At 63.5% G+C, this 8,812-nt stretch overlaps 2 pseudogenes; both read left to right on the plus strand.

The window, feature by feature from the left end:
- The first annotated feature begins 2,278 nt into the window (after positions 1 to 2,278).
- Positions 2,279 to 2,397, plus strand: LOC142863307 (uncharacterized; annotated as a pseudogene).
- A 3,774-nt stretch (positions 2,398 to 6,171) lies between these two features.
- LOC142863363 (uncharacterized) lies at positions 6,172 to 6,289 on the plus strand (annotated as a pseudogene).
- The last annotated feature ends 2,523 nt before the right edge of the window (positions 6,290 to 8,812 follow it).

Below are 8,812 nucleotides of genomic sequence, written 5' to 3' on the forward strand. Positions count from 1 at the left end.
GCCCCCGCCTGACCGGCTCCTCCCCGCCCGGCCTGTCACCGTCCTCTGCCCCTGCCTGACATGCTCCTTCCCGCCCGCCCGGCCTCTCACCGTCCTGGGCCCCTGCCTGACCGGCTCCTCCGTCGCCTGGGCCTTCCAAGGGCTTGGTGTGGACGCTGCTTCCAGGAAGCCCACCAGAAACCCGGCAGCAGGGTGGCCGCAGCAGTCTCCAGCAGCCGTCCCTAAGTCGCGTGAGTGCGGGGGACGTGCCCCCGCTGTGCCGCGGGGGCCCAGCCTGGTGTCTTCCCTGAGGCCCTGCGGCTGCCGGCTGGGCTGCCGCTCCCCGCAAGGGGAGAGCCGCGGAGGTGGGGACCGCCTCCTGATGGGGACGTACACGCAGCTCTCCACGTCGGATTCCGGGGCTCTCTGTCCTGCCCGAAGGCCCAGCTGGCCTGCGGGTCCTTAGAGTGGCAAAAACATCCGAAAACTGAGATTGAGGGTCCGGTGGGTGTCTGCACTTTTGTGCTGGGCACCCCAGGGAGGCCCGGGGGCTGGCTGGACAACGTGGTCTGCTGGGCGGGGGGGTTGGAGGAGCAACTGATGCCCTTTGCACTTTGGGTAGCAAGAGTCTGAGGTGTCTCTGAGCCCTGTGCCCTGTGGGGGGGGGCGGGGGGGGAGGAGGAGGAGGAGGAGGAGGAGGTGGGAAGGGCCGGGGCCTGCAGTCCTGTTCCCGGGGTAGCACGGCAAGTGGCTTCTTCCACAGGCTGCTTGGCCTGGGCTCCCTGCACCTGGGCCTTTGGAGGACCGGCCCTGTGCTTGCCAACACTTCCTGCAGGGACCCAGAGCTGGGAGGTGGCATCTCTCAGCCCTGGGTCGGGCAGAGCCCCAGCGGGCCATGCCCACAACCTCTCTCAGCACCGGTCCCCCAGAAGGCTCCTTTGGGACCAGGATTCTCTTGCGGTGACTCTTTAAGGTCTGGCCCCTGGATGGAGGGGCACCAGGAGTAGAGGAGCAGGAAGGGGAAGGGGGTGGCCATGCGAGGGGACACTTTGAGGCCGAGTCCCAGCTTCAGCCTGATCCTCCTGGGAACCCCGCTCTGAGACAAGGAGCCGGGCTTCGCATTCCCACAGCAGCCAGTCGTGGGCTGAGGACACCTGGGGCGTTGGGAACTCCCTGGCTTCTCCTTGGTTTAACGTCTAGAGCTGCTTGTGAATCGCGCCGCCACACACACCCGAGCGCAGGTGTCTTCCACACAGACTGCGGGCCTCGCTCTTCTGAACGCCGCTAGCTCGCCACCCACCCACGGGTGAACCTGGTCAGGGTGCTTTCTCTAAGGGGCAGACTCTTTTCCGGGCGGGCTACCGGTGTCTCTGTTTGCTCGTTTCTTTCTTCCATTTCGGGAAAGTCTTCCTTGCTGGGTGTGGAAATCTCCTATGCCTTCCCTCGCCTATTCTGTCAGCTTTCAAATTCTCTTTCAGTTGCCACCCTCACAGATGGATTAGGAAACTCTTTCCGGTGCACTCATTAGTGAAATGACCTCCAGGAAGCTGGAATCCAATATCTAATGGCCGATTTTTAGCGAGTCCACACGCCAGGGTGGTCGGGGTCCAATGCAGCCCCGGCCAGGCCCAGGCCCCTTGGACTGGGCCACAGGAGGACACGGAGGAGGGTCCCGGCCCCCACGAAGCGGTGCCGGCAGTTCTCCACGGGCTTGGGCGTTTTCCAGAGGTAGGAGATGGAGGGGACTGATTTCTTCAGCGCCCCCCAAACCACGCCACCCCACCCCACCCATGGGACACATCCCCAGAGAGAGACGCCCCATACACTGGCTGTGCCCCAGCCCTGGCCCGGGGGAATAGGCGGCAGCCCACCCACAGGGCTAGGGGGCGGGCGCAGCTGAAAGGGGTTGTGGGGGAGGGCGGCCCCTGGCTGGGGTCAAAGGGCGAGCGTCCCGCGCGTGCGCAGTCAGCGGCAGGCAGCGACGCGCTGGGGGTGGGCAGCGGGTAGGTGAAGGAGGCCGGGCGAGGAGACGAGGGGGGCTGGGAGGGCTCCACCTTGGCGAGTCCAGCCGTGGAGGCGCATCTTGTGTGGGTGTGAGTGAGTGTGAGTGTGTGTGTGTGTGTGTATAGAGAGACAGCCCCCGCCCCGCCCCGCCCCGCCCCGCCCATCACCCCCGTCCCTGGGAGCCCGCGGGACCCGGCCGGGGAACTCAACCGGCCCGGCCCGGCGCGGGAGGCGGCGGCGGGGAAGCCCAGAGAGGCTCGGCTTCTTGAGCGGGGCAGGGGCGCCCTCCGCCGCCGTCTAGGGCCACACCACCCTGAACGCCCCCGATCTCGTCTGGTCTGGGAAGCTAAGCAGGGTCGGGCCCGGTTAGTACTTGGATGGGAGACCGCCTGGGAATACCGGGTGCCACAGGCTGCTGCTTTTTTTTTTTTTTTTTTTTTTGGCCTCTTGTTCTGTCCCCTTTCTGGGAGCGCGGCGGCGGCCCGGGGTGGGGGTCACCCCCACCCTCAGCGCCCGCGCGGTGCCTGGCGCCCCAGCCCGCACCGTGGGGCCTCCTCTTGTCCCAAGCCCCGACACCGCCGCTACGCGGCAGCATGCGTGGCATCTGGACTCCCAGGTCTCAGACCAAAGGTCTGCTCTGTGGGAACCGACACGCTGGAGGAAACCTTGAGAGTCTGAGAGGGGAGGGAGTTCCAGAAGAAGGCCAGGATGTCATTTTGAGGGAGTATGTGACCAGAACTCGTCCCGTTGCTTTTGGGGTTCTATGGGCTACACGCAGGAATCTTTGGTGGTGGCACCTGATGTTGGGGGATCCGGAGTCACACCCAGACCTGCTCCACAGGCCTCCTTTTACTTTTCTCTTCGGATTCATTATTTTTAAAAAGTGTCTCTTACCTCTAGGATTGCATTTTCTTTTCTCTCTCTCTTCAAGCAGATGATGGGAGTACAAGTATTCAGGTGACATGTCACGCCCGTGCCCCCCTCCCCCCTGCGTTCTTTTTTTTTTTTTTTTTTTTTGAGACAGAGTCTCGTTTTGCTGCCCAGGCTAGAGTGAGTGCCATGGCGTCAGCCTAGCTCACAGCAACCTCAATCTCCGGGCTCAAGCAATCCTGCTGCCTCAGCCTCCCGAGTAGTTGGGACTACAGGCATGCACCACCACGCCCGGCTGTGTTTTTCTATATATATTAGTTGGCCAATTAATTTCTTTCTATTTTTAGTAGAGACGGGGTCTCGCTCTTGCTCAGGCTGGTTTCGAACTCCTGACCTGGAGCAATCCGCCCGCCTCGGCCTCCCAGAGAGCTAGGATTACAGGCGTGAGCCACCGCGCCCGGCCCCCCCTGTGTTCTTATTCATATACCTCTCATGTTGTTCCAGCGTATTGTGGGGGTACCAATGTTAAGGTCGGGTGCCTTGCCCTCTCCAAGCCTCCCCCCTCGGGTCAGAGCTTCAAGTGCGCCCATCCCCCAGTCGGTGCGCACCCACCCCATGCCTAATGGATGTGTATGCCCCTCCCCTCCCCCCACCCGCCCGACACCCACCCGATGAAGGTGATTCCTCTCTGTCCACTTAGGCGTCCATCCGTTCGTACCAATTTGCTGGTGAGCGCGCTCACGTGGTGCTCGTGTGTCCATTCTTGGGATACCTGGCCTACTGGAACGGGTTCCAGCTCTGGCCAGGAGAACACGAGAGGCGCCCTCTCACCGCTGCTCCTCACAGCCGAATGGCACTCCGTGGTGTCCACGCGCCACATTTTATTGATGCACTCCTGGATGGATGGGCACTCGGGTCGCTTCCACGTCTTTGCGATTGTGAATTGTGCCCTAACTGTCACCCTAACCCTTACCCAGCCCGTCTCCTCTGCCCCTGCCTGACGCACTCCTCCCCGGCCAGGCCCGTCACTGTCCTGGGCCCCCGCCTGACCGGCTCCTCCCCGCCCGGCCTGTCACCGTCCTCTGCCCCTGCCTGACATGCTCCTTCCCGCCCGCCCGGCCTCTCACCGTCCTGGGCCCCTGCCTGACCGGCTCCTCCGTCGCCTGGGCCTTCCAAGGGCTTGGTGTGGACGCTGCTTCCAGGAAGCCCACCAGAAACCCGGCAGCAGGGTGGCCGCAGCAGTCTCCAGCAGCCGTCCCTAAGTCGCGTGAGTGCGGGGGACGTGCCCCCGCTGTGCCGCGGGGGCCCAGCCTGGTGTCTTCCCTGAGGCCCTGCGGCTGCCGGCTGGGCTGCCGCTCCCCGCAAGGGGAGAGCCGCGGAGGTGGGGACCGCCTCCTGATGGGGACGTACACGCAGCTCTCCACGTCGGATTCCGGGGCTCTCTGTCCTGCCCGAAGGCCCAGCTGGCCTGCGGGTCCTTAGAGTGGCAAAAACATCCGAAAACTGAGATTGAGGGTCCGGTGGGTGTCTGCACTTTTGTGCTGGGCACCCCAGGGAGGCCCGGGGGCTGGCTGGACAACGTGGTCTGCTGGGCGGGGGGGTTGGAGGAGCAACTGATGCCCTTTGCACTTTGGGTAGCAAGAGTCTGAGGTGTCTCTGAGCCCTGTGCCCTGTGGGGGGGGGCGGGGGGGGAGGAGGAGGAGGAGGAGGAGGAGGTGGGAAGGGCCGGGGCCTGCAGTCCTGTTCCCGGGGTGGCACGGCAAGTGGCTTCTTCCACAGGCTGCTTGGCCTGGGCTCCCTGCACCTGGGCCTTTGGAGGACCGGCCCTGTGCTTGCCAACACTTCCTGCAGGGACCCAGAGCTGGGAGGTGGCATCTCTCAGCCCTGGGTCGGGCAGAGCCCCAGCGGGCCATGCCCACAACCTCTCTCAGCACCGGTCCCCCAGAAGGCTCCTTTGGGACCAGGATTCTCTTGCGGTGACTCTTTAAGGTCTGGCCCCTGGATGGAGGGGCACCAGGAGTAGAGGAGCAGGAAGGGGAAGGGGGTGGCCATGCGAGGGGACACTTTGAGGCCGAGTCCCAGCTTCAGCCTGATCCTCCTGGGAACCCCGCTCTGAGACAAGGAGCCGGGCTTCGCATTCCCACAGCAGCCAGTCGTGGGCTGAGGACACCTGGGGCGTTGGGAACTCCCTGGCTTCTCCTTGGTTTAACGTCTAGAGCTGCTTGTGAATCGCGCCGCCACACACACCCGAGCGCAGGTGTCTTCCGCACAGACTGCGGGCCTCGCTCTTCTGAACGCCGCTAGCTCGCCACCCACCCACGGGTGAACCTGGTCAGGGTGCTTTCTCTAAGGGGCAGACTCTTTTCCGGGCGGGCTACCGGTGTCTCTGTTTGCTCGTTTCTTTCTTCCATTTCGGGAAAGTCTTCCTTGCTGGGTGTGGAAATCTCCTATGCCTTCCCTCGCCTATTCTGTCAGCTTTAAAATTCTCTTTCAGTTGCCACCCTCACAGATGGATTAGGAAACTCTTTCCGGTGCACTCATTAGTGAAATGACCTCCAGGAAGCTGGAATCCAATATCTAATGGCCGATTTTTAGCGAGTCCACACGCCAGGGTGGTCGGGGTCCAATGCAGCCCCGGCCAGGCCCAGGCCCCTTGGACTGGGCCACAGGAGGACACGGAGGAGGGTCCCGGCCCCCACGAAGCGGTGCCGGCAGTTCTCCACGGGCTTGGGCGTTTTCCAGAGGTAGGAGATGGAGGGGACTGATTTCTTCAGCGCCCCCCAAACCACGCCACCCCACCCCACCCATGGGACACATCCCCAGAGAGAGACGCCCCATACACTGGCTGTGCCCCAGCCCTGGCCCGGAGGAATAGGCGGCAGCCCACCCACAGGGCGAGGGGGGGGGCGCAGCTGAAAGGGGTTGTGGGGGAGGGCGGCCCCTGGCTGGGGTCAAAGGGCGAGCGTCCCGCGCGTGCGCAGTCAGCGGTAGGCAGCGACGCGCTGGGGGTGGGCAGCGGGTAGGTGAAGGAGGCCGGGCGAGGAGACGAGGGGGGCTGGGAGGGCTCCACCTTGGCTAGTCCAACCGTGGAGGCGCATCTTGTGTGAGTGTGAGTGAGTGTGAGTGTGTGTGTGTGTGTATAGAGAGACAGCCCCCGCCCCGCCCCGCCCCGCCCGGCCCCGCCCATCACCCTCGTCCCTGGGAGCCCGCGGGACCCGGCCGGCGAACTCAACCGGCCCGGCCCGGCGCGGGAGGCGGCGGCGGGGAAGCCCAGAGAGGCTCGGCTTCTTGAGCGGGGCAGGGGCGCCCTCCGCCGCCGTCTAGGGCCACACCACCCTGAACGCCCCCGATCTCGCTGGTCTGGGAAGCTAAGCAGGGTCGGGCCTGGTTAGTACTTGGATGGGAGACCGCCTGGGAATACCGGGTGCCACAGGCTGCTGCTTTTTTTTTTTTTTTTTTTTTTTTTGCCTCTTGTTCTGTCCCCTTTCTGGGAGCGCGGCGGCGGCCCGGGGTGGGGGTCACCCCCACCCTCAGCGCCCGCGCGGTGCCTGGCGCCCCAGCCCGCACCGTGGGGCCTCCTCTTCCCAAGCCGCGACACCGCCGCCACGCGGCAGCATGCGTGGCATCTGGACTGTCAGGTCTCAGACCAAAGGTCTGCTCTGTGGGAACCGACACGCTGGAGGAAACCTTGAGAGTCTGAGAGGGGAGGGAGTTCCAGAAGAAGGCCAGGATGTCATTTTGAGGGAGTATGTGACCAGAACTCGTCCCGTTGCTTTTGGGGTTCTATGGGCTACACGCAGGAATCTTTGGTGGTGGCACCTGATGTTGGGGGATCCGGAGTCACACCCAGACCTGCTCCACAGGCCTCCTTTTACTTTTCTCTTCGGATTCATTATTTTTAAAAAGTGTCTCTTACCTCTAGGATTGCATTTTCTTTTCTCTCTCTCTTCAAGCAGATGATGGGAGTACAAGTATTCAGGTGACATGTCACGCCCGTGCCCCCCTCCCCCCTGCGTTCTTTTTTTTTTTTTTTTTTTTGAGACAGAGTCTCGTTTTGCTGCCCAGGCTAGAGTGAGTGCCATGGCGTCAGCCTAGCTCACAGCAACCTCAATCTCCGGGCTCAAGCAATCCTGCTGCCTCAGCCTCCCGAGTAGTTGGGACTACAGGCATGCACCACCACGCCCGGCTGTGTTTTTCTATATATATTAGTTGGCCAATTAATTTCTTTCTATTTTTAGTAGAGACGGGGTCTCGCTCTTGCTCAGGCTGGTTTCGAACTCCTGACCTGGAGCAATCCGCCCGCCTCGGCCTCCCAGAGAGCTAGGATTACAGGCGTGAGCCACCGCGCCCGGCCCCCCCCTGTGTTCTTATTCATATACCTCTCATGTTGTTCCAGCGTATTGTGGGGGTACCAATGTTAAGGTCGGGTGCCTTGCCCTCTCCAAGCCTCCCCCCTCGGGTCAGAGCTTCAAGTGCGCCCATCCCCCAGTCGGTGCGCACCCACCCCATGCCTAATGGATGTGTATGCCCCTCCCCTCCCCCCACCCGCCCGACACCCACCCGATGAAGGTGATTCCTCTCTGTCCACTTAGGCGTCCATCCGTTCGTACCAATTTGCTGGTGAGCGCGCTCACGTGGTGCTCGTGTGTCCATTCTTGGGATACCTGGCCTACTGGAACGGGTTCCAGCTCTGGCCAGGAGAACACGAGAGGCGCCCTCTCACCGCTGCTCCTCACAGCCGAATGGCACTCCGTGGTGTCCACGCGCCACATTTTATTGATGCACTCCTGGATGGATGGGCACTCGGGTCGCTTCCACGTCTTTGCGATTGTGAATTGTGCCCTAACTGTCACCCTAACCCTTACCCAGCCCGTCTCCTCTGCCCCTGCCTGACGCACTCCTCCCCGGCCAGGCCCGTCACTGTCCTGGGCCCCCGCCTGACCGGCTCCTCCCCGCCCGGCCTGTCACCGTCCTCTGCCCCTGCCTGACATGCTCCTTCCCGCCCGCCCGGCCTCTCACCGTCCTGGGCCCCTGCCTGACCGGCTCCTCCGTCGCCTGGGCCTTCCAAGGGCTTGGTGTGGACGCTGCTTCCAGGAAGCCCACCAGAAACCCGGCAGCAGGGTGGCCGCAGCAGTCTCCAGCAGCCGTCCCTAAGTCGCGTGAGTGCGGGGGACGTGCCCCCGCTGTGCCGCGGGGGCCCAGCCTGGTGTCTTCCCTGAGGCCCTGCGGCTGCCGGCTGGGCTGCCGCTCCCCGCAAGGGGAGAGCCGCGGAGGTGGGGACCGCCTCCTGATGGGGACGTACACGCAGCTCTCCACGTCGGATTCCGGGGCTCTCTGTCCTGCCCGAAGGCCCAGCTGGCCTGCGGGTCCTTAGAGTGGCAAAAACATCCGAAAACTGAGATTGAGGGTCCGGTGGGTGTCTGCACTTTTGTGCTGGGCACCCCAGGGAGGCCCGGGGGCTGGCTGGACAACGTGGTCTGCTGGGCGGGGGGGTTGGAGGAGCAACTGATGCCCTTTGCACTTTGGGTAGCAAGAGTCTGAGGTGTCTCTGAGCCCTGTGCCCTGTGGGGGGGGCGGGGGGGGAGGAGGAGGAGGAGGAGGAGGAGGTGGGAAGGGCCGGGGCCTGCAGTCCTGTTCCCGGGGTAGCACGGCAAGTGGCTTCTTCCACAGGCTGCTTGGCCTGGGCTCCCTGCACCTGGGCCTTTGGAGGACCGGCCCTGTGCTTGCCAACACTTCCTGCAGGGACCCAGAGCTGGGAGGTGGCATCTCTCAGCCCTGGGTCGGGCAGAGCCCCAGCGGGCCATGCCCACAACCTCTCTCAGCACCGGTCCCCCAGAAGGCTCCTTTGGGACCAGGATTCTCTTGCGGTGACACTTTAAGGTCTGGCCCCTGGATGGAGGGGCACCAGGAGTAGAGGAGCAGGAAGGGGAAGGGGGTGGCCATGCGAGGGGACACTTTG

The sequence above is a fragment of the Microcebus murinus genome, chromosome 21 (assembly GCF_040939455.1).
Source record: "Microcebus murinus isolate Inina chromosome 21, M.murinus_Inina_mat1.0, whole genome shotgun sequence".
Lineage (NCBI taxonomy): Eukaryota > Metazoa > Chordata > Mammalia > Primates > Cheirogaleidae > Microcebus > Microcebus murinus.